Source organism: Pieris napi, chromosome 10, assembly GCF_905475465.1.
Source record: "Pieris napi chromosome 10, ilPieNapi1.2, whole genome shotgun sequence".
Lineage (NCBI taxonomy): Eukaryota > Metazoa > Arthropoda > Insecta > Lepidoptera > Pieridae > Pieris > Pieris napi.
In genome coordinates this window covers 1033258-1059308 of record NC_062243.1, presented here as the reverse complement: position 1 = coordinate 1059308, position 26051 = coordinate 1033258, and the positions used below count along the sequence as shown (strand labels likewise).

Below are 26051 nucleotides of genomic sequence, written 5' to 3'. Positions count from 1 at the left end.
GATTTTATACTATTATAAAACAAAATGTCTTTTAACTCTTAAGTTTTTTTTCATTATGTATATTTTGTATATCTACCAGTTAGTCGTAAATTACCCAAATCAAGTACATATAACATAAAAATAAACTCGATCTGAGTGAAAAATCACTAACTAGGGGCAAATATTAACTAATTCATAACTACATCGGATATTCTACAGAGAACAAATAACTAATTGGTTTTTTTTTTAGGTTTTCTCAGTAATAACTTAATCATCACTTTGGGTAGCTAACATTTTAACTTAATTTGATTTCCTTCAAAATGAAACTAAAAACATTAAAATATGGCATGACATGCTAAAGTTATGGCAATTTATATTTTTCAAAACTTTAACCCTCATTATCTCAAAACAGGTTTTTTGGACTTAATGAATTTTCGCTCTACGGGGACATATATTCATCCAAGAAACAACTCCGTATAACATTTGTTTTTCTGGTATTTTTATTATTATATTGATAGTTTTATGCCACAAAATAACAAATAATTGAACACATATTAGTTAGTACAAAATCGAAGTAGGTTTTGTAGCTTGGGAAATTGTTTTTTGTTTGTAGTAAAATAAACTTAAGTAGTGCCGCGGCTGCCTCAGTAATTAAGTAACTATGTACCTGCTTAAGTAGAGTACTTTATTTAGCTCACGGTTCAAATGAATGCAGATTCTAAACCAGATACCTACCTACCCTTTCTGTAACACGTAATACAAGGATACCTATACAAACACCCGTTTGTAGAAATAGAGATTAAAATCGTAAAAAAATTTAATAACTACGAACTACTAGAACGTCCACTGCTGGACAAAGGCTTCCCATTCGGGGTGTAGTTGCCCATAATTGCCACGCTGAGGACTACGTACTACTAAATAATTTATAAAAAAAAAATTTAAACTATAAAAAGTAAAGTAGGTATTTATGAAACACCCTAATTTGCATTGTTTTTTTTTTCATAAATTTACAAAAATAAAGTACCTACGAGAAACAGCTAGGTACTTTACTCTGGAAATTACTGTAATTATTAATTGGGTACCTAGTATTTACGTAACATATTTTTTTCTTACCTGTCTACTTATTGCAGTGGTTGTTAAAAACCTTGTGATATCTCCACTTTGACTTTGACTTAATGTTGGTTTTCTTACAGGAACAAATATTTGCGATTCCTTCCCGTGAAAAGATACTAGATGCTTTCTTAAGCCTGAAGTGTTTCTGTTTTTCATTTTTATTTCGACTTTCTTATGTTGGCACAATTTACACATACCAATTTGGGACGCATGAGTTATTTCGAAAAACTCGTCATATTTGCTTTTAAGTCTTTTAGATCTAATTCTGCAACTCTCACTACTCCGACTAGAGCTATTTGAATCTTCGTCACTCATGTCAAATTGTAAACATTCACTCCGAAAGTAATAAGGATTTAGAGTATCTAGCTAGGTAAATCGGCGAGAACAATAAATAAGATAGACTCGAAGCGGAACTCAATTGGAAATGACTGAAAATTATTTAAAAACTCATATTTATAAGCACAAGCCGAAGACCGACAAAGAAAAATGCGGCGTTCTTTGATAGATAGAATAAATCTTTGAAAGATTAAAAAACAGAAGTATCAGAATCAGAATCAGATAGGTTTTGTGCCTACGCAAAAATATAGTGCAGATAATAAATGCAAATAATATTGTTTATCACGTTCCTTTTTTATTGGAACTAGGCATGTTCCGTTAGGTCATGCCTCACGTCATGTAGGTACGATAGAAGTTGATAAACCGACACTTTAAATCTCGATTTTTGGAAGTGTGTGATTTTAAAACAAAACCCACGACGTCACTCATATTTGGAGTTTTTCCACGTTTCAAGTTTGTTTAAATTAACCCACTTCCAAATTTGCAGTGCAATGTCCTTTAAAAAGGTATAATAATAATATAAACTAGGTATATTGTTATTACAAATTTTTTTATAATATGCTTACGACTACAATCTTCCTTGCGAGGACAACATAATCTATTGGCGTCCGTTCTGAGCACCCGGAAACCTATTTTATTCTTTGGAACATGGGCAGTGGCGGCGACCTTTGACATGAAAGCGACGCGACGGCGGCAACACAAAGTCTAGGACTAAGGCGGACTAAATTTTTACCTATTTTGGTAGGGTTGTCAATGCTGGCATTAGCACAGAAAAATAAAATTAAGTAAACACAACGTTTTAACTAGGTATCTACGATAGAATATTTTTTCTACTAATTCCCTAAGTACTCAGTCTAAATATATTTTTCATAATTTGTTGTGTGTAATAGTGAACTCTAAATCTTACTTAAGAGCTTTTTTTAAAATAAACTTATGGAAAGCACTGACATGGCATATACAATTTTCAATCTTGCTGCTCACATTTTAGTACCTAGGTATATCACTCACTATCTATCATTTACCGATATTAACAATGATTATTTCGAAATTAAAATATTCGAAATTCAATAGATGCAATACCTACTTAGTTATTAATTATGATCTCGCCGGACAGCCAGTGTGAGAATGTATTTGTACAAGAAACTCAGAGCATTCAATTTATACCTACCTACTGCTGAGACATTTAATTTTATCCCCCTATACCAACCCTACCAAAATAGGTAACAATTTTGTGTGCCTCTGTCCGTACTCTTTGTCGGCAAATGCGGCGCTCAAACAGTGTCAAATGCTGTGATACACTTGTTGCAAACCGCGGCGTCTTTGTCGGTAAATTATCAAATAATTAGGTATATAATACACCGACCGACCAACAGTTTATTCGCAGAACGTCACATTTTCCCAATTAACCTTGAACCTTAATACTCTAGCGATAAAGTTGAAAATCTGTTAAAGAAATTTGACAGATTGTAGGAGCTCAATGTGCTGGCGTCTGTACCATAACATTGGCTGCCGTAGAAACTGTTACTAGACCTACTCGACTCGCTAGCTTGTTAGTTTTAAATTTTTCTGAATAGAAGAATAATATAAACTTTGAAACATAAGTAGCTACCTACATAATGTTTATATAATTTTGTTGGCTATAATTTTAAGCACATACCAACCTACGAGTACTAACGTAAAATCTGCACATTAGACATAAACAAGCATAATATATTATTATAGGTAGATACCAGCGTTGCCATACGTCCCGATTTTTTAATGAACATGAAATGCCCCGCGCGGGACATTTTTCCCGCTTTTTGGGGTTACTCAAGACACCACTGCCATGCTCAGAAATTGCACCAGCTCTTTTAACAGCTACCAAAAAAAGATACCAGGTATATCATATACTCATTCCTCAGATTTCTGACAATTATTTGAAACGCCATTTGTCTAATGATATGAATACTTTTTTTGGTTTAGTTTTGTTTTGTTTATTTTTTTTTTTTTATTAAGAAGACAAGTGTTTAACGATAGGGTAACTCTGATTTAAAATATCACCTTTAGTTACTATGTCCCGCTATTGACGAGAGATTCCCACTTTTTTAACTGAAAAAGTTCCAAAATCCCGCCTTGACAATAAAAAATCTGGCAACGCTGGCAGATCTGTGGTAGATCAACAAGGTATGAACTTTGCTAGAAAGTTATTCTAGGTACATTTACATCACATGGGATGATGGGAACAGATTTGTGAGTATTAACACGCTACCTACTTAATAAATAGTTGAAATATAATAAGTACTTACCTACCTAATCAATACAATACCTTTCAGGGTTCTTTCAGACGAGCGGCACGTTGCCAACTGCAGATACAACTGCAGCCCTTAGTTTAGTGTTATGACGATACCTACGGTTTTGATACTGGGGAACGTTTCTCAAAATCGGGATTTAATACAAATACCTACTTAATAATGCCCAAATCTCAGTTTGACTTAACTGCAAGACGCAAGAGTCTTGCAGGTTTAAGTATTGTCTTGCTCAAGTCTTGCAGGCTTCAGTCTTGGTATTGGTCTTGCTACAATAAGGCGGTCTTGGTATTGGTCTTGGTCTTGCAAAAGTGCAAGAACAAGACCAAGACTGCAAGACCAAGACCGATTTTGGGCAACACTAATTATCGAGTGCATTTCGGTACAGATCGAGTCATGTACGTGGGCAGAGCATAACGTCATTGTATGATTCATTTAATATACTGGAAAATACTTTGCTGTAATATAATCATTAAATTGTTTTCTCAGCTTAATGAGTCGTTAAGTTTTTGTCATAATTTGCATGACGACGAAATTAATATTTTTGGGAACTTTCCACACGAAGTTTACGTGTTTGTCGCACATATTTTGTTTTTGTTTGTTGGGTTGTTTGTTTGGGTTTAACTATAGATAGGTAATGATTCATGATAATCATGATTGAGAGTGCCTCAACTAGGCCACATACTAATTACTGAACTAAGCTAAACTAGTCAGAGTGCTAGCAACATACAAGATATACAAGAACAAGTCAGTTGTAATATATATTTTTTTAATGTAATAGGAGCTTATCTAATAATTTTTGAAGAAACTCAAAAGTTTATTCGTGACTTTTGCACATTTATCTAATAGTAGTGTAAATCATATATTTTTACGTATATTAATTAAATCATTTAAAAACGTCGTTTGATAACATATCATTTATGTTATAACGTCAAAATCATTTTGTACATACACCTATAATAATATTAATAAATAATATTTATTTCTTTACCTATGAAATAATCTTTTTAAATCATTTATTTTCAAGAAAGTGGTACATTTATATCGATCAATTATAAAAATCCGCACAATCAGCTACACAAAAATAGGCATGCAAATGTCACACTAATTTTCATTAATTCATATAAAGGTGGGAACTGACCAAAGTTACGAGGTGTAATGTAGCATTCGCATCGAGCGTGTTACGCATCGAGCATGTTCCGCTGTGTTCTAAAATTGGCGTAACATGCTCGTCAAAACTCTGTGCTCCACTTTCGCCGCCAGTGTTCACGAGATGTGATAGTGATAATGTTGATATCTTTCATTCTATTTAATAATTGTTTCATCCAAATTAAGAAGAAGAAAAAATGTTACTGGACATAAAACTTATTTAAAAACACAGGCGTATGAGGTGGTTTGTTATTGATTGCAATATTAAAAACCAAATGATTACTGGACAGTATAAAAACTTTGTACGCAGGTCTCGATTTTGAAGAACTGTTGAATTTAATTGGACCAAAAGTACTTATAAAAGCCACAATTTATAGAAAATCATAATCATGATCACTCGCGACGTGCGACGCGTAATTACTGAACCGCGTAACAGTCAAAGGATTCGCCAAAAAACCGACAGCCGGGTGGAGCACTCAAAGCGAGCAACGAGCGGCTCGTTGCTCGCTGGTTTCCCCGTCACACGACGTACTGACTGCACGAATGCTCGCTGTGTAACATTACATTACATGTTACATTACACCTCGTAACGTTGGTCAGTTCCCACCTTTATGAGAACATCTGTCAGAATAATAAATCAAGCTATTTTAAATTAATTGGTATCAAACTTATAGGCCAAGTTTAATTTAATTTTAATCCACCTTTAATTAGTAACTTTGGGAACTATTAGTAACAGTGAAAATATGCAAATGAAACGAGCAGACGGCACATAAGTGTGATAATTCACACATTTGAGGTCATTGACCCGCCAGTACAATGTAGTAAATAATGAAATGCTAGAATGAATGTTTTTTTTTATAGGAAAGGTTATTTATTATTGTTATACAGTGTTCCATAAACCAATGTCAAACCAAAATTGGTTTATAGGGAGGGGTAGGGTACGCAAAAAAATATTAGCTTTGTACTACAAAACAAATTGTATTCCAAATACGGAATCAACACGCCGTCTTTTTATACTTTTGCATTACCATCGCAAAGCCGAGAGCAAGAAACCTTCAAACCTAAATTCCTAATTCGTTTGTCTTAGTGTCTCTAAATAAGATTTTAATACATAAAGTAAATACTAGACAATATTTTAAACCTAACACTATATTTATAGTTGATAAGCTAGAGTTTCCTGGAAGACAACCTTAGCAGAAATAAAGCGTTTTTTAATTTTACTGTTCATATTATTACTTAATTGTGTGACAAAAAAATAATAATAACACAGCTACTACAGACGGCAGAATACGAAAAATTATATAAGTACATGTAAAATTCCGTGGAAACACTTAAATAAACACATTTAAACCAGACAAGCTTTTTGTAAACGCATAAAAAACGAAATGTATATAACAAATTGCATTTAACCCTGAATGAAACTATTATATGAGAATTCGGATACTATTCAACTCTAATTCCGCTTACATTTGTTTCTATTTGTGACTCTACCGAAATAAACAAAGGTCAGTCGTGACGTCACACCTAATCAGAAATGAATGGAATTTGAGGAATGCAGCGTAAATTATCTATAAGGTACATTCTAATACTATAAAAATTTCCAATATAACATCACTGTAGAAGATCATAGAAGAAGGTCTGTGTAGGATCATTCTACAGCGATGATAAGTTTTTTTTACGCAAATATACCACTAATATAATATAAAAATCGACTTATAATTTTCAAAATTGTTTCACTAATTTTAAATGATACAAACTTAAAACTAATACAACTTCTTAGACACGTTAATAAATGCACCTTTAAGAACCAAATCGTGTATGTACGTAGAAAATAAACCGCAGATATTTATAGTTCTCTACGATGTTCTACGTTCTATGGGACGGTAGCAGATTTATGATATCTACTCACACACCTCACTATTATCTGACTCGATAGAACAGCCCTGACCAAATAAGTCCAGATATAGATATTACAGTAATCCCCCTATACCACGTATTCCATCCCCCATATAGGGGGGTTTTTCCACCCTAAATAACTCGGAGATTTCTCAAGTTATATTTCTGTAGTATGAAATTTATAATGACTTGTCAAGTCCATAATAAGTTTTGCTTACTGCACCTGTTTAAATTGTTTTTGAAAAATTAAACTAATAACTTATTCAATTCGTGTTTTTAATTATTGATAGAAAAAAAAAAAACTGTTTTGCGAGAGTACTCCTACAACGCGATTTCCTATAACTCTGTCCGGTTCTACCGCGTTACAGGGGGGATTATTTCTCTCTGTAAATACCTAAGACGCAGTCTTACCTGGCTTTTTGCCAGAATACCCATTGACCGAAACGTCATTGTTTAGCTTAATAAAAATGTAAATAAGATCGTAAACGTAGTTTTAACAATGTTTATCTTAAAATGTTTATAGAAACGTATTTCATTAATCAAGCATTTTATTCTCTTAGCTAAATGTGAAGAGGCCGACATGGATAATGAATGATTTATTTCAATGTGTTAGTACCAATTCGGTCTTAGTATATAAGTAATTAAAAAATATGGATAGTAGAAATAGAAGCGGTAGCAGGAAGCGAATGGAGAAAGAAAGCCATGGACAGAGTCAGTTGGAAAAAGCGGGATGAGGCCTTTACCCGTGAAAAGGATCCGATCGACGGTACTGAAGGTAGCTAGAATATAGTATATATAGGATAACAAGAAAAAAAATGTATAAAATGTAAAAAATCTATTATGTGGTTGGAAATTAAACCGGCTTTTATTATTATCATTATATATAAGTATATACAGTAGAACCTCGATAACGTAAACCTCGGTAACATAAAAACCTCTGTTACTTCAAAAAATACTATGTTCCCTTCCCATCAGAGCCCAAAACCTCTATAACTTAAAATACGCAACCTCTATAACGTAAATAAATAATCTCTGTATAGGCCCTCAGTAACTAAAAGAAATGTTTCCACAACCTCTATAACATAAAATTGTTTGTGAATGAGTCATTTTATAAGAGTGTCAAAACAAATGGTTTCGGTATTTATTGCTTGCACGTGTTTACTAATGTATTGTTAACGTAAACAATACATTACCTATTGTTTGCTTTATCTAAATTCTTCAAAGCTTTGCGGCGGTTAGCTTTGTGACAACGACTTACTTGCATCATAAGTAAATGTGTTAATGTATTCTCCTCTCTATTTGTCATTGAAAATCAAATCGATTTAGAAACAGTGAATTTTTTAAAACAAAAGAAAATCACAGATTTTTTTAAGTAGACTAAACCTTTAGTTGTTGTTTTATTTTTATGTAATGTAAGTAATGTGAATAAATATGATTACATATTTAATTTTCCATCCTTCTGATGCATTCAAGTAAAAATGGGAGGAAGGGTACATAGAAACATGTACATACCTCTATATTAACCTTTACCTGACATAGAACCTTGATAACTTAAAACCTCTATAACATAAAATATTTTGTGTTTCCCTTGGACTTTATCTTATCGAGGTTCTACTGTATTTATTTATAATAGCTTGTAACAGCACGGCACACTGATACTTTAATAATATTTAATGTGACAACCACTTATAGGCAAACATAAGACACACAAAAAAATATAAAAGCAAAGCAAAAGGAAAATCAAATTCAAATTGTGAGGAAACTATCCAGGCCTAAATCGTATATCAGAATGCGATTGGTAAACAATACAAAAGCCAAGCATACCAAACATAGCTGCTTCGCCGGAAATGGAACCGACGTTCTCCAGTATACATTAACCACATTACAATATAAACCACGAAGGTGTTGACTCATAAAAATTTATAAAAACATGTTTATGAAATCTACGCAATAGATTCATTGATTCCCTTCGTGCTCTACGGCGTAGACAATCAAAACCTAAGACGTAGCACATTTATGCTACGAAGATGCTACGATAGTCTCCCTTTCCATTTCAACTGAGCAATTAATTTATAAAATCAAACTACGGTTGGTCAATCTCAAAAAAAAAAAGGTAGAAGGTTCTTTTAATAAGGAAGTAATTAGACTGTATTAATTGCCTATTTTCTGACATCTTCATCTACATTTAAAGTTATTGAGACATGCCATATACTAAATACGATGTTTTTTTTTAAACAGGGGGAAAACGGGTAGGTGGCTCATCTGATGCCGCCGCCCATGGGCACTCTCAATGCTAGAGGCTTTTTAAGAATTTGTACACTCTTTTCTTGACCCTAAGTCGAATTGGTTCGGAAATACTTTAGTGGGCAGCTGGTTCCAAATAGTGGTGGTGCGCGGCAAAACTGCCTTAAAAAACGCTCAGTTGTGGAACGACGGACGTCGAGGTAATACGGGTGAAATTTCGTATTCAGCCTCGACGTCCGATGATGAAACTCAGCAGGTATTGGACCGAACAACTCCTCTGAACACTCTCTATGGTAAATGCGGTAGAAGATGCAGAGTGACCCCACTCTACGCAACGCCAAGTTATGTTACGTAAAGTAAAGTGTCAAGTAAAACTATCCGAACTTTTGTATAATTAATAATTTTCTTTATTTCTTTAATACTAAAACGGTAGTTCAATGTCACATAAGTGTTTCCTTCATCCGGTTTACGTTGGAAAATCCGACACAATCTGATCTTTATAGTTAGAAGCCCCGATCGGCTTATATCGACATTACGCCTTTATGTCCTCGATGCGATTAATTACTTCACATAAAACATTGTCTAGCTCAAATCCATGATATGACCCCATATAATGAAATAAAGCCTTCACTGGGCCCATAGCTTTTTATTTTCGACTATAAAAAACATCACTTTATTTTGTCATTTTTTATTATGAGGAAATTTATAAAAAAATCAAATGGAAATAAATGTTAACGATTTTCACTATAGGTTTATTTTTTATATAAGCTTGCAGTCGCAATTTCTTTGAAAATAATAAACATAAAATTTAATCAAATAAATTACGAATCGAATTATGTTAATTTACTGATAGGGAAAGCGTTAAATTAACTTTCATTTACAATAGTTAATAGCTGTATCAATTAAATCGCTTTTATCTTTTTATTTACACTATAACCTATATTCCCCACGGGGACCAGCCGGGTTGGGGAATGTGTTTTTTTTGCTGTTGTTGTTGTTTTTTTTTTCTGTTTCCGGTTAGTAATTGAGGTAGGTATTTCTTTCAGACATGGAGTAGGCTCGCATGAGTTGAAAAGCGTCTGTTCGTTGGATTTTCTTGTTAGTGGCGTTGGGGAATTAGACCGAAACCCTCCAATATTAAAACAACATAAAGAAGTAAACATTAAAAAGAATGGAGAAGATTGGAGGAGGCCTTTGCCACCTAGCAAACGGACACGCAAAAGTGAAACAAAAGAACAATTTACGAAAAATAAAGAAAAAAAATACTGTCATGTACGAAAAGAGGCTATAATATAATATATATAACCTAAATTGGGGCGAAGGAATACTGATATAGCTCTATGCCAATACCATTTTCGGATTACGATAGGTCTTTGAACGATCGACCTTTGAGTTAAACCTCTTGATCTGGTCTTATCCACTAGAGGTGAAAAACAACAAACAACTTTAATTAAAATTTGTGCTCTGACTGGGAATCCAAATAGACTGTATTTTATAAAAATATTTTCAATTAATTATTACTAACACGACTAAATTGTGACAAAGAGGCCCCCCGTTCAACGTTTCTTTGATTTTCTTATTTGGTGATTACGTCAACAGAAATTATTTACTTCTTTACACATATTACCCACATGTCTATGCTTGAAAACGAAATTCACTATCGAGGATTCCTACAAAAAATTAATACGTAATGTACTGTTATTTTTGGGTGCTTTGCTTACTTTTTTGCTGACAAGAGAGTGAGGGGGGGGGGAGATAAATTGCAGTAAGTCTGCTTACGTCATACTTGAATGGCCCCAAAGGTAATAAAAATATTTAAAACAAGGACACGTTTATATAAAGGTTAAATGTATTAAAATAGCTCCTTGCACGTGTTTACTGCAACCAACCCTAGATAGGGAGTGCTCCCTCGACCTAAATGCACTAACATGCAACACTGATTAACACCTATTACATATTTAATAAAATTTAATGTTAAATTAGTCAATTAATTTGTATAATGGAAAGGAAAATAACATTGTGTTACCTTAATGAATAAATGATTTTGAATATCACTAATCTAACCTAAATTAATAAAAGACTTTCGTTTTTCTCAGTCTACCCCCAAGACTTCCTTCCTTCCTTCTCTTCACTTCCTTCAAGAAAAGAGCGTGCCAATTCTTAATAGGCCAGCAACGCACTCTCGAGCCCTCTGGCATTGAAAGTGTCCATGGGCGGCGGTATCACTTAACATCAGGTGAGCCTCCTGCCCGTTTGCCCTCTTTTCTATAAAAAAAAAAATATAACCTTTTAATGTCTTAACATGTGAGTATGTAATGAAGGCTTTCGTTTAAAAAAACGTGATTATAATTTAAATTACGATTAACTTACTTTTCCTCTTGAGTTTCAACAAGTGGTCTCGGAGCTGGTGTGGCCAAATCTGGCATCTCAACAGCCATAGTGTCCATCGCCATAGTTAACACTTTACACTAATTCACTAACAAATTCATACAACACTGTTTATAAGTCTTTAAAATCTTTGGTAATGGTTTGAAATTCGTTGCTCTAAAATAAAAATATTTGAATTTAACATCGCATTTTAGAAGACACAAAAACCCATTTCTTTTTTCTAATTAAGTAAGTATTATTTAAATGAAAGCTAATTGTGCCTTTGTTTGACAAATTTCTAAAATTTGTACGAAAATTATATAATAAAATCTGTATTGTATTTTTATGTATTTCAACATATATCGTTAAGTTTTTCTATTAAATAATATTTCTATTAAGTTTCTTATTATAAAAGAAAATAACTTCACTTTCATTATTCATCGTGTTAGTGACTTATTACCAGTCAGTCACCACAATATCGCATTGTCTAATGCATTTTTAAATTATCTATTATCTACATGAAATTACCCTTTGTCAAAGCAAATATCATATTATGAAAATTGAATATAATTTAAACTAATATTGTAATGATTTAAGCACGAAAGTTACGTATTTATATCAAGACTAAACAAAGTAAAACTATTAAAAAACAATTAAAAAATGTTATATGTACTAATAATTGAACGCAAAGTCAGAATTTAAATGATACGTAAATGCTAGGCAATTTTAGTGAGATCTGATGTATAACAAAGTAAACAATAGCATAATATGTAATTACAAACGTTGAATAATGCAAGTTGAAGATGATGAGAAATTGTATTATGTCATCCTGTTTACGCCGGAATAAAATACGCAATAAAAAATTTAATATGAATCTGCTATCTAGATTTCACTAGACGCAACTTCTATATTATTTAAATTCTATGTTTTTATAAGTTTATATACTGAATATTATTGGATAAGGAGCAGTGATGGCCTAGTGGCTTCAGCGTGCGACTCTCATACCTGAGATCGTAGGTTCGATCCCCGGCTGTGCAGCAATGGACTTTCTTTCTATGTGCGCATTTAACATTTGCTCGAACGGTGATGGAAAATATCGTGAGGAAACATGTCTTAGACCCAAAAAGTCGACGGCATGTGTTAGACACTAGAAACCTACTTGCCTATTACATTTAAAAATGATCATGAGACGTTTATTAATTTATTTATTTTTTATACTGAATATTATAACACTCTCACAAACAAATACATCACGGAATCGGTATTGAAGTTACCGGTACAGCTACAACACTTCTAGGTCTGGGCCTTAGATTGTATCTGTTTCATCGGCCTTTTTTTTTCTAACAGGTAGGTGATCGGCCGTCTGGCCTGACACATGCCGTCAACATTATTTTTCTATCTCTAATGCATGCCGATTGTCTCACGATATTTTCCTTCACAAAGTGAATGTTAAATGCAAGTCCCTTGATGCACAACCGGAGATCGAAGTTACGACCTCAGAAATGAAAGTCGTACAATAAAGCCATTAGGCCAACACTGCTCTGTTGTAATAGACTGTAGCAATTATATATCATATAAAATGGAATATGAGTCTACGGAAAATATGACTACCTAATGTTGTGATTCTCTTCACGGCTCGTTGTGTACATAATGTATAATGCTCTAATTATAGCGTTGTTAACTAGTCCATATTATATAAGCCAGTGGTACTTCCGGACGCATTCAATGTATATAGTGTTATTAAAACAACACCTGGCTGAATGTTACGCTATGACCATGACTTAACTCATTTATATGAGTTTTATTTTATATGCTCGTAAAACTTCTGAGGCTGTACATTTATTAACGAATTTCTTAGTTTCATAAGCACCTTCATAGTTAGAGATACAAAAAACGGAGCAAACAAAAACTTGATCATAAAAATTAGTAGCAGAGATTTTATTATTATATATATTCACTCATTTGCAAACTGGCTGTTAATGTAAATTGAGAATTATATATATTCTTGACTCTGTACATTATGTACGAATAATTTATATTTTATTTATTTAGCCAAGAAAATAAGTCACGTTTTTTAGCATTTATAACAATTTTATAACCTTTAATTGCTAGTTGTACATTTTGGTCCTTCGAGCCGTACATTACTACTTAAAATATTACTACCTGATGTGTTAGTTTGTTTATAAATTCACACTGTATATAATTGCATTTTCGGTATAATACAACTGCCTGAGTCTTTAGAATCGAGACTATTCAAAACGACTAGGTCCTGATATAAGAATCGCCAGGTTGTCATTTTTAAAGTGTCTATATAATTAAAACTAAAATGCTGACGAGGTCATCGTCATTGCTACACATGACCATAAAGCATTACATACTTTTACGCTATATATAGAGATCCGGCGATAACTACTTATATACTATTCTATTCATCCATTTATAAAAACATATTGTATTTCGACAAGTCAAGTAAACATTTTTATCAATAATGTTTCAATGTTATCACAAATTTCAGTTTCTGGTTTATATTTGAATTAATTCCCGATTTAGATAGTAATTTAAATTTTTTGGGTGTAACGATGTGTAGAACAGCTCGCTTTTAACTGGTTACAACGGTTTTTATCACTAAAATGAGTCAAAATAGTATAAATATGTTTAGGGTACAATTGTGAGTCGAGACTTGGCTAAATATGGCAACTTCAAACACTTGGATTTGACATATGGGACGAGTCACACACATCCTTAGATCTTGTTGAGACACTTTATGAAGTTATAAATATACAATCAATAGCCAGTACCTCAACCCTATAGAAAAGAAATAAAGAATATTAAAAACATAAAACACAAGGAACGAAGTAAACGGACGATTTATTTTATTCAGCATAATTGGATTTCTGAACGAATATCCTCACGGGATAAGGAGTTTCTTTACATTATTAAGACAGCGTTTAGAGTAGAAAGGTTTTACTATATGTAGTAAAACCTTTGTCTACTGTGTAATAAGTGTAGTTTAATCATCACAAAGAACCCTTGCCTTCTTCATAGGCAGTCTGTGCCTGTGCCTGACACGCGCTGTCGAATTTTGAGTATTAATATCGGTTTCGTCACGATGTAATTCTCTACCGACCGTGCTGGTTATGCACATATAATAAATATTGGCGACCTTAGGATTAAGGCGCCGGAGGCAATAAGGGCAACACTGCTTTGATATTAAAAAGATTTTATAAACAAAAATGATAAGGGCAAGACTGGTGACTCATATTCAATAATATTCTACCAGAATAAAATGAATGAATATGACTACATAAATTTTTACGTGATTACATTTAAATAATGTAAAAATACATCGACAACTGTAATTTAAATTCACAGTTATAATTGATTCAATAAGAATAAAATAATGAAATCAGTGGCGCTACAACCACTTTAGGTCTGGGCCTCAGATGTATCGGTTTCATTATTGTTTGGCAATCTAATATCAGCCTCCTGTGCCTGACACACGCCGTCGACTTTTTGGGTCTAAGACAAGCCGGTTTCCTCACGATGTTTTCCTTCACCGTTCGTGCGAATGTCACATGCGCACATGGAAGAAAGTCCATTGGTGCACAGCCGGAGATCGAATCTATGACCTCAGGAGAGTCGCACGCTGAAACCACTAGTGCTTTGTGAAAAGTACATTTTAATTAACTTTTCTTTGATACTATTGTTTCTTACTATGGTTGTAAATTTTTACTTGATATCGAAAAGCCCAGCCCTTGTGCTAATCTTTTCAGTATTATTTTATTATTGTTTATATAACATATAAGACAACACATAAACAATAGTTAATCTTATGTTATCTTTACACACAACTATTAAAAATGTAAGAAATAAAGTACTGGAAGCAAACAATTTTATAAATTAAATAAAAGTGTCGATGCACCTTATGTATTATTCATACTATTTGTCTGATAGTACCTTCACATTTCCAATGAATTTATCAAATGAGAACTACACATTCATAGGTTTACGACCTGAAAGCCTTGTCATAACAAAGAAACCGTCTCGTCTGAAGTCATATCAGATTTCTGTGGTGCTAATGTTTCAGGGCTAGTGAATACAATGAAATAACAAAACCTGATACTGATGTAATAAAAAATATATAGTGCAACAGGCGGTTTTTTTGCTAAGCAATCTCCTTCAGGCTCACCTGATGTTAAGTGATACCGCCGCCCATGGACAATCACATTGCCAGGAGGCTCGCAAGTGCGTTGCCGGCCTTTTAAGAAATGGTACTTTTCTTAAAGGAACCTAAGTCGAATTAGTTCGGAAATACTTCAGTGGGCAGCTGGTTCCACATAGTGGTTGTGCGCCACAAAAAATGCCTTAAAAAAACGCTCAGTTGTGGGGCGGACGTCGAAGTGATACGGGTGGATTTCGTATTCTGCCTCGACGTCCGATGATGAAACTCAGCTGCGGTTATTAAACCGAACAACTCCTCTGAACACTCTCCTTGGTAATGCTTCTTATCTCACTCTCATATCTTAACCTGGGTATACCAGGCTTTAACCGCGGAACTGATACCAACGTAAGTTTTTCTGATCTTCCTTTAATAGTCTTCTCGTTTACATTACTTTACATTGAAATTTCCGAAGTCATACAACACAAATATTAAAATCTTAAGGGTTGACGGTTTTTGACATTCCAATGTCTGAAAAATTTACCCGGCATGCGTATTAGTGTACTCAACTACTACGTTAAGTATAATATGTTTAACAGTCACTATTAAAAAAAACAAATATAAAAACTAGCCTATGATATAAATAAATTTATAAAAGACTCGGGTTTAGTAACATTTGTATTTTTGTACAAATTCAGGCGCTAGCCATCTTTCAACACCCCTAAATTCCATTTTCCTCACAAATAACAAATGAAATCAGAAATTTAACGCGCTGATTTCAAAACATTACCAATTTCACGTGTACTTACGAAATCGAATAAAAAATTGTTTACACAATTCACAACACCAGAGGGAATTTCACGATTTGTATTTACGTGCTCACTCAACAACCGTTGGATTCAGACTGAATGCGCAGTGGGATGCGCAAAGCGATTGACGATTTGACGCGTATTGTTTTTCAATTTAATACGGGCTGAATTATAAATACACCAACTTTTCGGACAATCTTAGAGGTTTTTCAGTGTTAGTGGTTGTTGAACGTTGAAGTAAGGTCATTCGAGTCATTGGAAGGTTTTTCTTTGCGCAATTAACATTTGCTCGTAGGTACAAGGAGCCCGGCATTATACACTTGTATAGAAAACATATTGATAAAGACGTAGAATTATCCTCTCTACGGAAAGATACTAACAGAAATATTTAACCGATTTCTAAGGTTTCTCAATTCTTCAAAGACTTTTTTGATGATTCCTTTTTTGTTTGTTGGAAAAAATCCTATATAATCATAACAATCATATCCTAAGGAAACCATGAAAATGGCTAGAGAAATTGAGAGGAACCTTCGAAAATCTGTTCAAAATAAAAAAAATATGATAATTCCTCCGAAAGTAGTTTTTTTTGTTAGAAATTATTTAATATTAGTGAGTAGGACGTCTATGTGCGAAAAGAACAAATGTTTGACGATTGAGAAACTCAAAACACACCTGACGCCAAAAGTATTAAGCTGGTTTATTAAACTTTCGAGTCTGTATTTGAGTATACCAAGGACTGCTTGTAGTTTTGTCGGTACACAAATATTTATTTAAATTAATTCCGTTCAAGTCTGCCAATGTTTTGCAACATGTGGGATGCATCAATATAAAAAGACTAGCTTTTCGACAAGTACAATGAACGAAATATTATGAATTTAATCGATTCAAACATTGATAAAATCCATGAAATTACAGCTTCATTATTCGATATAGGGTTAATGTTTAAAGAACTATATTTCTCAAACAATTTTTTTTTTACATGAGAAACTTAATATATACAAACGAGATACACGTCGCCATCAGACAGTCGTCCTAATTTTAGTCTACTAGGCTCATTCTGATATGTATATATCTTTTATGCCCTTTTGATTGGTTTAATCATTTAACAGACTCCGGAATGTTTAATTATGGCTGTAATATGTCAAACTTTTCTTGGAACCAACTGGTTAATTGTCATGTTACTACGACATTTGCAGAGTCTTTCGCCGGCTATCGAACTTAGGACTACTCACTACACACAACCACAAAACTGGAGAATGTTGAGTGGCAAAATACTAAACTTCAAAAATGTATTATTCTATTAATTTTAATTTGATAATGTTATGTATTTTATTATTATGATATAGTAATAAAATAACATAAGAATTGACTATGATGATATGATTGATGATATAATATGTAACTACTATGTAAAATTCCACCTTTTGGATTGAGACAAATTTGCACGCCATTGTGTGGCAGAATATAAGAACTTTAGATACATCATAATTTTTTTTACTATATTCTAAAAAGAGCTCGTCGAAGAAGTTGTACCACGGAAGAGTGTTCCTACAACAGGAATGACTATCGAATATTTTAGTTTTTTAATTCATATACATTTATTTTATAGAGCAGTGTTGGCCTAGCGGCTTGAGCTGACCGCGGCTGCAGGTCGGGCATTCAAATCTCGGCACTAATTGGAGATGTTCGCATTTGGCACTCTCGTACGGTAAAGTGAACCAACATAATGTCGCCATGTGTCAGGCACAGAAGGCTTATAACCTCTTTGCCTATCAAGATAAATGATCAAACAGTTATCGAAATCTGAGTTCAAGAAACATTTTGGACACTTGTTCCATTGAAATTTATTCGCAGCCAATTCTAGTAACGATACGCAGACTTTCCGACCCATTCGTAACATAAACACTGTTAAAGCAGTCTTCACAAACACGACTTTAAATAGATAATTCAGAATTAATCCCACACGTTTTAGGAATTCCATTTTTAGTTGGTATACTTTTATTATAAAGTTGTGAGCAGTATGGGCCTAGTGGCATCAGCGTGCGACTCTTATCCCTGAGGTCGTAGGTTCGACTTTCTGTCTATGTGCGCATCTAACATTTGCTCAAACGGTGAAGAAATCGTCATGAGAAAACCGGCTTGCATTCGAATCAAAAGGTTGACAGCGTGTGTCTGTGGATTTTCTGGGTCTAAGGCAATTAGAAAGAAAGAACATTGGTGCACAGCTGGGGATCGAACCTACGACTTCGGGGATGAGATTCGCGCGCTGAAGCCACTAGGCCAACACTACCAAAACTGACATGTTATCCTCGAAAAAAAATTCAAAGCACAGAAAACCATTTTTCAACAAACAACAAAAAGACATCAGAATTTAGTACTAAAATATTACGATAATTTACGTTCAACATGTATTTAATGTTTTTAAAATTTTACAGGCAGTTCAGTCATCCATCACAATAGTTAATACAGTTTAAACACGGAAACTAGCCGACCTTGGTTGCACTTTTCTGAAAAACCTTCGCAAACGACTGAAATTGCTTTTTGTTGGACTTCACGTGACAAAGTTCCTTTGTTCTTGTGCATATTTTTACTAAACTTAAAGACGTAATAAAGTATTATATATTATATTATATAACTATAATAAAGTATTTTAAAATTGTTTCTTCATAAATTTTTTAACAACTAAACAGTATGGTGAATAACTAGAAATATAGAAAATAATATTTTTTGGGAGGTATGTGTATTGTATTCCACATATTTTAATTATTGTAAACAATCGAAAACATAACCTAACGATATTTCCTGTGTCTATTATAATAGAGCAACAGATAATAATAATGATTGTTAATCATTTGGAATCTCTTCAGTTTTGAAAAATAATATTTAATTGTATTAAAGTCGGCGCTCCCTATATGTTCCGTTTACTTGGTATCCGTTTGCAGAAGATTATAAAAAATATAGCCCGCTACTTTAGATACAATTCAAGCATTTAAAAATAATATATTTATCCGTAAAAATAAAAAAGATTTTGGCATCCAAAAATGCAAAATGAGAATACAAATGTAACATGACATAACCCAATTATAACAATACGTATCAACAAATGTCAAACGGAATGTAGATCATAAACAAGTTTCGTTACCTATTTACGGAAGCCAGTTCAAACATTGGCGCAAAAGCAAACATTGACAAGAGATAATTAACGTCACAATGTAGAATGACGTGAAACGTCACTGTCACGTGCAGTGCGCCGCAAGAATAGATATGAGAAAGAAGGGATTACGAGATTATAGTAAATATTTAAAAAAAGGGGCATAGCTACTCACACAGTAGTACCTTGTGTATTAAGGTACGAGTATTGACTTAGTAATTCTAGGTAGGTTGTAGCTCAACGTTGAGGCCGTCCGTACATATCCATTCGTAATTCGTTTTAAATGCTCAGGGGATGAGAACATTGAGCCTAAAATAGAGGACATGTGTCAACCACAGAAGGCTAAGTGTTTGCCAAAGTAAAATTATTATCGATGATATGCCCTATTGGTGACCCACAGACATTTAAAAAAAAATGTAATAGGAGGATTAAGCGATACCGCCGCTTATGGACACTCACACTGCCAGAAAGCTCGCAAGTGCGTTGCCGGCCTTTCAAGAATTGGTACGCTCTTTTCTTGAAGGACCCTAAGTCGAATTGGTTCGGAAATACTTCAGTGGGCAGCTGGTTCCACATAGTGGTGGTGCGCGGCAAAAACTGCCTTGAAAAGCGCTCAACGATTATATAAGTAAAAGAGATCTTTATTGTAGTTAATTAACAAAACACTCTAATAATCTTAAAGCAGTGTCTACGGCTAAATTATAAAATAGATTCGAACAAGAATTCGAAAATTAGCTTTGATCAAACATCAGTTAATCGAGCTTCAAACACCTTTACAAAAAAGCAAAAAATTCAAAATTTAATTTTGCTGTTTCCATGTAAAGTTTGGTTACAAAAAAGCGTTTGATAAAATTATTCTCATGTATAGGATTACAATTTAAGTCCTTGTCAAGATCAATTAAGTATGATTAATCCTGTTACCAAAGTTAAACAGCTAAGGTTAATTATGTCAAAATAACCTCAAGATTCCGACAAAGAAATGTTTAGGAAATTCGACAGATACAGACAGCGAAACATGTAGAAATAATTACTACTTTAAAAGTATATCCGTTGTCAGCCTTTGAAGGTTTTGAATTTGTCCCTCGATAACAGATAACATATAGATAAAAAAAGCTAAGAAAAATACATTATATATTTGCACAGTTTATCTTGTATATAATAGAATGTAAATTATAGTGTTACATGTATGTATAATTAAGTGTTTATACGGTTCATGAATACAATACCTTGTTGGCAAGTTTTAAATTATCATCAGTAAATAGCGGGAACATTCATATATCTTCCACATATTACAACGATGCAAATCTTTGTGGGAATCGCATAGAAAAATATTACCTACTAGGGGTTAGAAAATATGAAACAAATAATTGACTTCGAAAACCTTTTCAAAGGTATAGGTGATATCATAATCATTATTACAAAACCTTTACTATAGGCAACTTTCCAACAAAGGTGAATTGTAAGACACTCAATCTAGGTCTAAAGACAATTATATATGATAAAAAGTACATAAATAAGAAAAAAAACAAAAAATATTGATGCACTATGCCATTGCAAAATACTTAAGTGGTAATAGGCGGGCCATACCGCTCGCATGAACAACGGACAAACAAGGGCCACCAAGGAAAAGAATGAGACGTCGCCCTCTTGCACTGTAGGATGACGAGCTAAAGAAATTGGTGGGGAAGAGATAGAGAGATGGAGCCAGTTGAAGGAGACCTAAACTCTATAAGAGGTCCTTGGATATCCTATTTTTATTTAAAATGTTAAGTGTGTGTATCTTTTGTAAAGAACTTATCTATTATGTTAAATTGTAATCTCTTTCTTTGGGATTTTGCAGTCGGTTAAAATAAATGGAAGGGTATGTTATATAAGAAAGTGAAAAGTTATGTTTGCTTATCTCGCGAACTATAGGTTCAAATTGCGATTATTTTTTGTGTTGTCCTTTTATTACGCAGTTACCAATAGTGCTTCATAGATTTTACTCACGTGAGCATTTATTGGTAGGAGTCCACGACACAAAATATTGAAGGACCTTCCCAACTTTTTATGCTGTCCGACCGACAAGTTCTAAATCTAACAATACAGATTTATATACCTTAACATGCAATATCATCATTAGTAATACATTAAAGTGTTAAAATTGGGTTTGTAGGAATCGCATTTGAATGTAAATACATCAGACACACACATAAAAACATCTAAAGAAAACATCAATGTAGTAAACAGCTGATGACCACAACTGAATAAGATTCATAATTATATTTAGTAATATCTTTCAATGAAAATTCATTAAGGCAAGTATTTTAATATGTGAACTAAATTTAAACCTAATTTTAGCAGCCGTCAATCATTTTTTATGACTTTATACGGTGTGTTGCAGTTTCACACACGTTTACTTATAAACATAAAAAAAAATTACACTTCCAATTACAAATTTAAGTTTAAATACCCCTATACAATACCCTATATAAAATACTTATTCGCTTAACAACGCTTTTTTATAATTCATCAGCCCACTACCGAATATATCAAGCTCAGAAACACGTCGTAATGTAATCAATGGCTTAACACAGTTTTAGAAAAAACGTAGTTTCCTTGAACGACCTCAAAACTAAGGAACTACTTAACTTCAAAAGAAAATGATTTTTCATCTTTTTGCATCATTGATTTTCCGTTTCTATTGATGGTAGTGTGATATTTATTCTCTTATTTCCTTATATTGGTGCAGTAGTGTTAGAGTTTATTCAAAACAATAAAACATCAAATATTCTATAATATTAGTGTAGATATGAGTTTTAGGCTCAAAATTGGACTTTGAATATTAGCAACATATTAAACAATGATTCACTCATTCATATATAAAATTTGCTTTTAATAGTAGTATTCGTAAGTGCCGCAATTATTTCCGGATTCTCATCCCACGTATTTTCAGTTGAGGCGTAATGAGATTATTTTAACCGTCCTTCAATATTTTATTTAGAAACTTGTACACAAATTTTCCAGTGTTTCCAAGATCTTTAGGACATAGTAGCGATAATTTCTTTTCTTGGGTCAAATAGTTTAATTCTTTTATAGTTTTATTTTTAATTTTAGGGTTGTTTGTATTAACACTGTTTATTGTATTTACTTTATTTCGCTGGTCGTGTCCACATGTTTTAGGGACGGCACCGTTTTAATATATTTTTGTATATGTATGTCAATTTATATCATGTGTTTGTCCTAATTTTGTGGTCGAAAAAAAAAAAGATTTCGTACGGTATGACCGTAAGCTTCTAAGCGTTGCAGATGTTCATCATGTCTAGGTGACCGCACTGCTCATTTACCATAAACAACAAAATTATAGATTATATTATATTTTCGTTTTTATTGAAAGTAAATTATCTATCTGGATCAACCAATGTTCTTCGTAAAGCAAATATAAACTAGGAATGGAAGACTATTGTCAAAGGGAAAATCGCTTGATGGTTTATTCCTGTAGTGCGGTGTAGGCCTTTTAAGGCATATTCTGACCTATATATTAATCAGAAATATAAACAGTTAACGTACAAACAGTTCTATATTAGTCACAAACCAAAGCAAATATGTTTATTCAGTGTATTAATATAACGATTTATAGTTCAAGGTTAAATTTAAATTACTGCGTAGAACGGATGTATACAGTAGAAATAATCTCTATCTACTATATAAAAATAAGTCGGGTTTTCCTTCCTGACGCTATAACTCCAGAACGCACGAACCGATTTCCACGGTTTTGCATTCGTTGGAAAGGTCTCGGGCTCCGTGAGGTTTATAGCAAAGAAAATTCAGGAAAAATTTCAACAGAAAAGCGGGATCACCAAACGAAATGTTACATAAAACGAAGCCATCTGGTGGCGAAACGGAGTTCGACGAGTATGCTAGTCATTTATAACTGTTTATGCATAAGTATCAGGAATGGTGACAGTGAGTGTTGGCCTGATGGCTTCAGCATTCGACTCCCATCCTTGAAGTCTTAGGTTCGATCCCCGGCTGGGCACCAATGGACATAAGACTTAATCGACACAAGTGTTTTTAAATAACCGTTATTTATTCTATATCTGTCGTAGAGGCCTGACATATTTATTCATCTTATATATAATTCTACTCTACGTGTGTATGTCATTGAACTCTTCTTAAACGGCTGGACCGATATGAACGAATTTTTAGCAAATTAGCCCGGCAGATGGCGCTGCAGTCGGTACTTTAATACTTTGTTTAATATCCTAATCGCTTGAAATATCATTTAGGACAACCTCTGTCGGGTCCGCTACTATAATAACGGGTGTCTCATTAAGAGTGCCCTTTTTCGAGTTTCATGAAAAGAGTAATGGCCTGTCATCGGAGCCGTGGGGGTCATTCCATACTTAATCGGAACATGTCTTCTTTACAATACAATAAAAATATCACAAGTCTGTCATAAAGTACTTGTTTTTATTTTAAAATGAACAAGTGCACTTACTGAGACACCCTATATATAATTACATGAAATAGACGCAAAAGTGTGTCTGCCCCATAACTAGAGGGGATCACCACGAGGATAAAGTTTGAATACGACACTTCTGTGAACATAACCCTGTCCTATATATCGCAATCTAATAAAGGTCACAAAATTAGGTGAATATCACAAATCATTGGAAAAATATTAGAAATCTTAGTGAAAGATTTACGCATTTTAATTCCGAGCAATAAGAGTTAAAAATAAACTGTACAGTTACCCTGAGAACTTTATTTATTGTGAATGAAATTTGGTAGAACCGATTTTAAGACACATAATAGAACAGGGAGCAAACGGGCAGGAGGCTCATCTAATGTCAAGTTATACCGCTATAGACACTCTCAATGGCAGAGGATTCGCGAGGACGTTGCCGGCCTTTTAATAATCGATAGGCAGGTTCCACATGGCGGTGGAGCGCGGCAAATTCTTTAAAAACGCTCAGTTATGGAACGACGGACGTCGAGGTGATACGGGCGGAATTTGATAGTCTGCCTCGATGTCCGATGATGTATCTCACATGGATACCTCCATAATCCGAAAAACTCCTCATCAATACTATTCACACATTAGTTTCCCCTAGGGATGTCTTTTTCGAACGTAGACATAAAAAGTAAATTAAAAATTGACTGATTATAGATACCTGGCAACGTCATTTACTTAAGTATATATATTGTACATGGCCAGAAAAAAGACTCAACGGTTTTAAATCATGTTAAAATATACTTATTTAAATCAATAAATATAACTATGTTTATATCTATATATCAGCACACACTTACAACCCCCATTTAAAATCAGTTGCAAACAGTTATTTAAGCTTTGAGAAGTTCTTTACCCAGCAACCACAATAACTAATTTTTTTTTATACAATAAAACTGGATTAAATAAATAATAATGTACCTATAGCCGATAAGTTCAGATATAACCCTTCTAAAGTGTGGGTTATACTGGATAATAAAAAACGTTTTGGCAAGACTGCTAACCTTATTTCTAATAAAAACAATAGAAGGTCGTACCTAGAATTAATTAAGGAATCGCGTTTTCCTGAACATTTTCAAAGAAACTTCACTCATAAGTAATCAAATTATTTTCGACCTAAATCTTTTGCATTTGTGCTAACAGTCAATTCTCGGAATACACAATGACCAATCAATTCTATAATCTTTGAAATCTCTATATAATATTTTTAACACGTTTGACTCGGATAAATATAAAGCGCTCTAATTCTGATAGATGGCGTTGTTATTACACAAAATTTTGTTATATAAAAATGTTATCAATAAGAGTAAATCAATTGGCTTTCATCCCTGAGGTCGTAGGTTCGCTCACCGGCTGTCCACCAATGAATTTTATTAAAACATCGTAAGACAACCAGCTTGCCTTAGACTCAAAAAGTCGACAGCGTCCTATTATACTGACTGATCATAAAACCTATAAGGGGTGACACCTCATCTAAGTAAGGTAGGATTCCTAGTCGAGTCCTACCGCTTATCATGACTACCGTAAGTCAAAATAAAATACCTATTTGACGTACAGAAGTAATGATTAGCGCTAAGTATTAACTCTGGTTTAGTTTTAAATGTAAAAACGTCTACTTAAATAGGTCATTAGTACCTGCCGCTATTCAGACCAAATAGATTAACCATCTCTCTTCAGTCGGTAGCTCATGTCTAAGCGTCGTGGTCAGCAGGGAAACATCTGGAGTAGTCAATCTGTTTCCACCGGTTTCTGTCCAGCGCCTCTCTTATGATAGTGTACAGTTTTGAGGACGATGAGTCTTTCACTTGATCGGTCCACCTGGTTGGTGAACGGCCACGTGATCTTTTGCCTTCTGTCTTACCAACCACGATCAGTTTCTCCAAGTACTCATCACCTTTGCGCATTGTATGGCGGAAATATAATACGCTGTCGGCATATGGTAGACAGGCGAGTCCGTATGCGGAGTTGGGTAAGGATCGATGTATTGGTGCGCTTAGCAGTCCATGGTATTCTGAGCAATCGCCTCCAGCACCACATCTCAATAGCATCGATCCTTTGCCTTTCCCAA

At 33.7% G+C, this 26051-nt stretch overlaps 1 protein-coding gene across 3 annotated transcripts in view; it reads right to left on the bottom strand.

Moving 5' to 3' along the window:
• Positions 1–26051, bottom strand: part of LOC125052867 (protein GDAP2 homolog) — a 93642-nt gene that overhangs the window by 12463 nt on the left and 55128 nt on the right. The window lies entirely within an intron of this gene.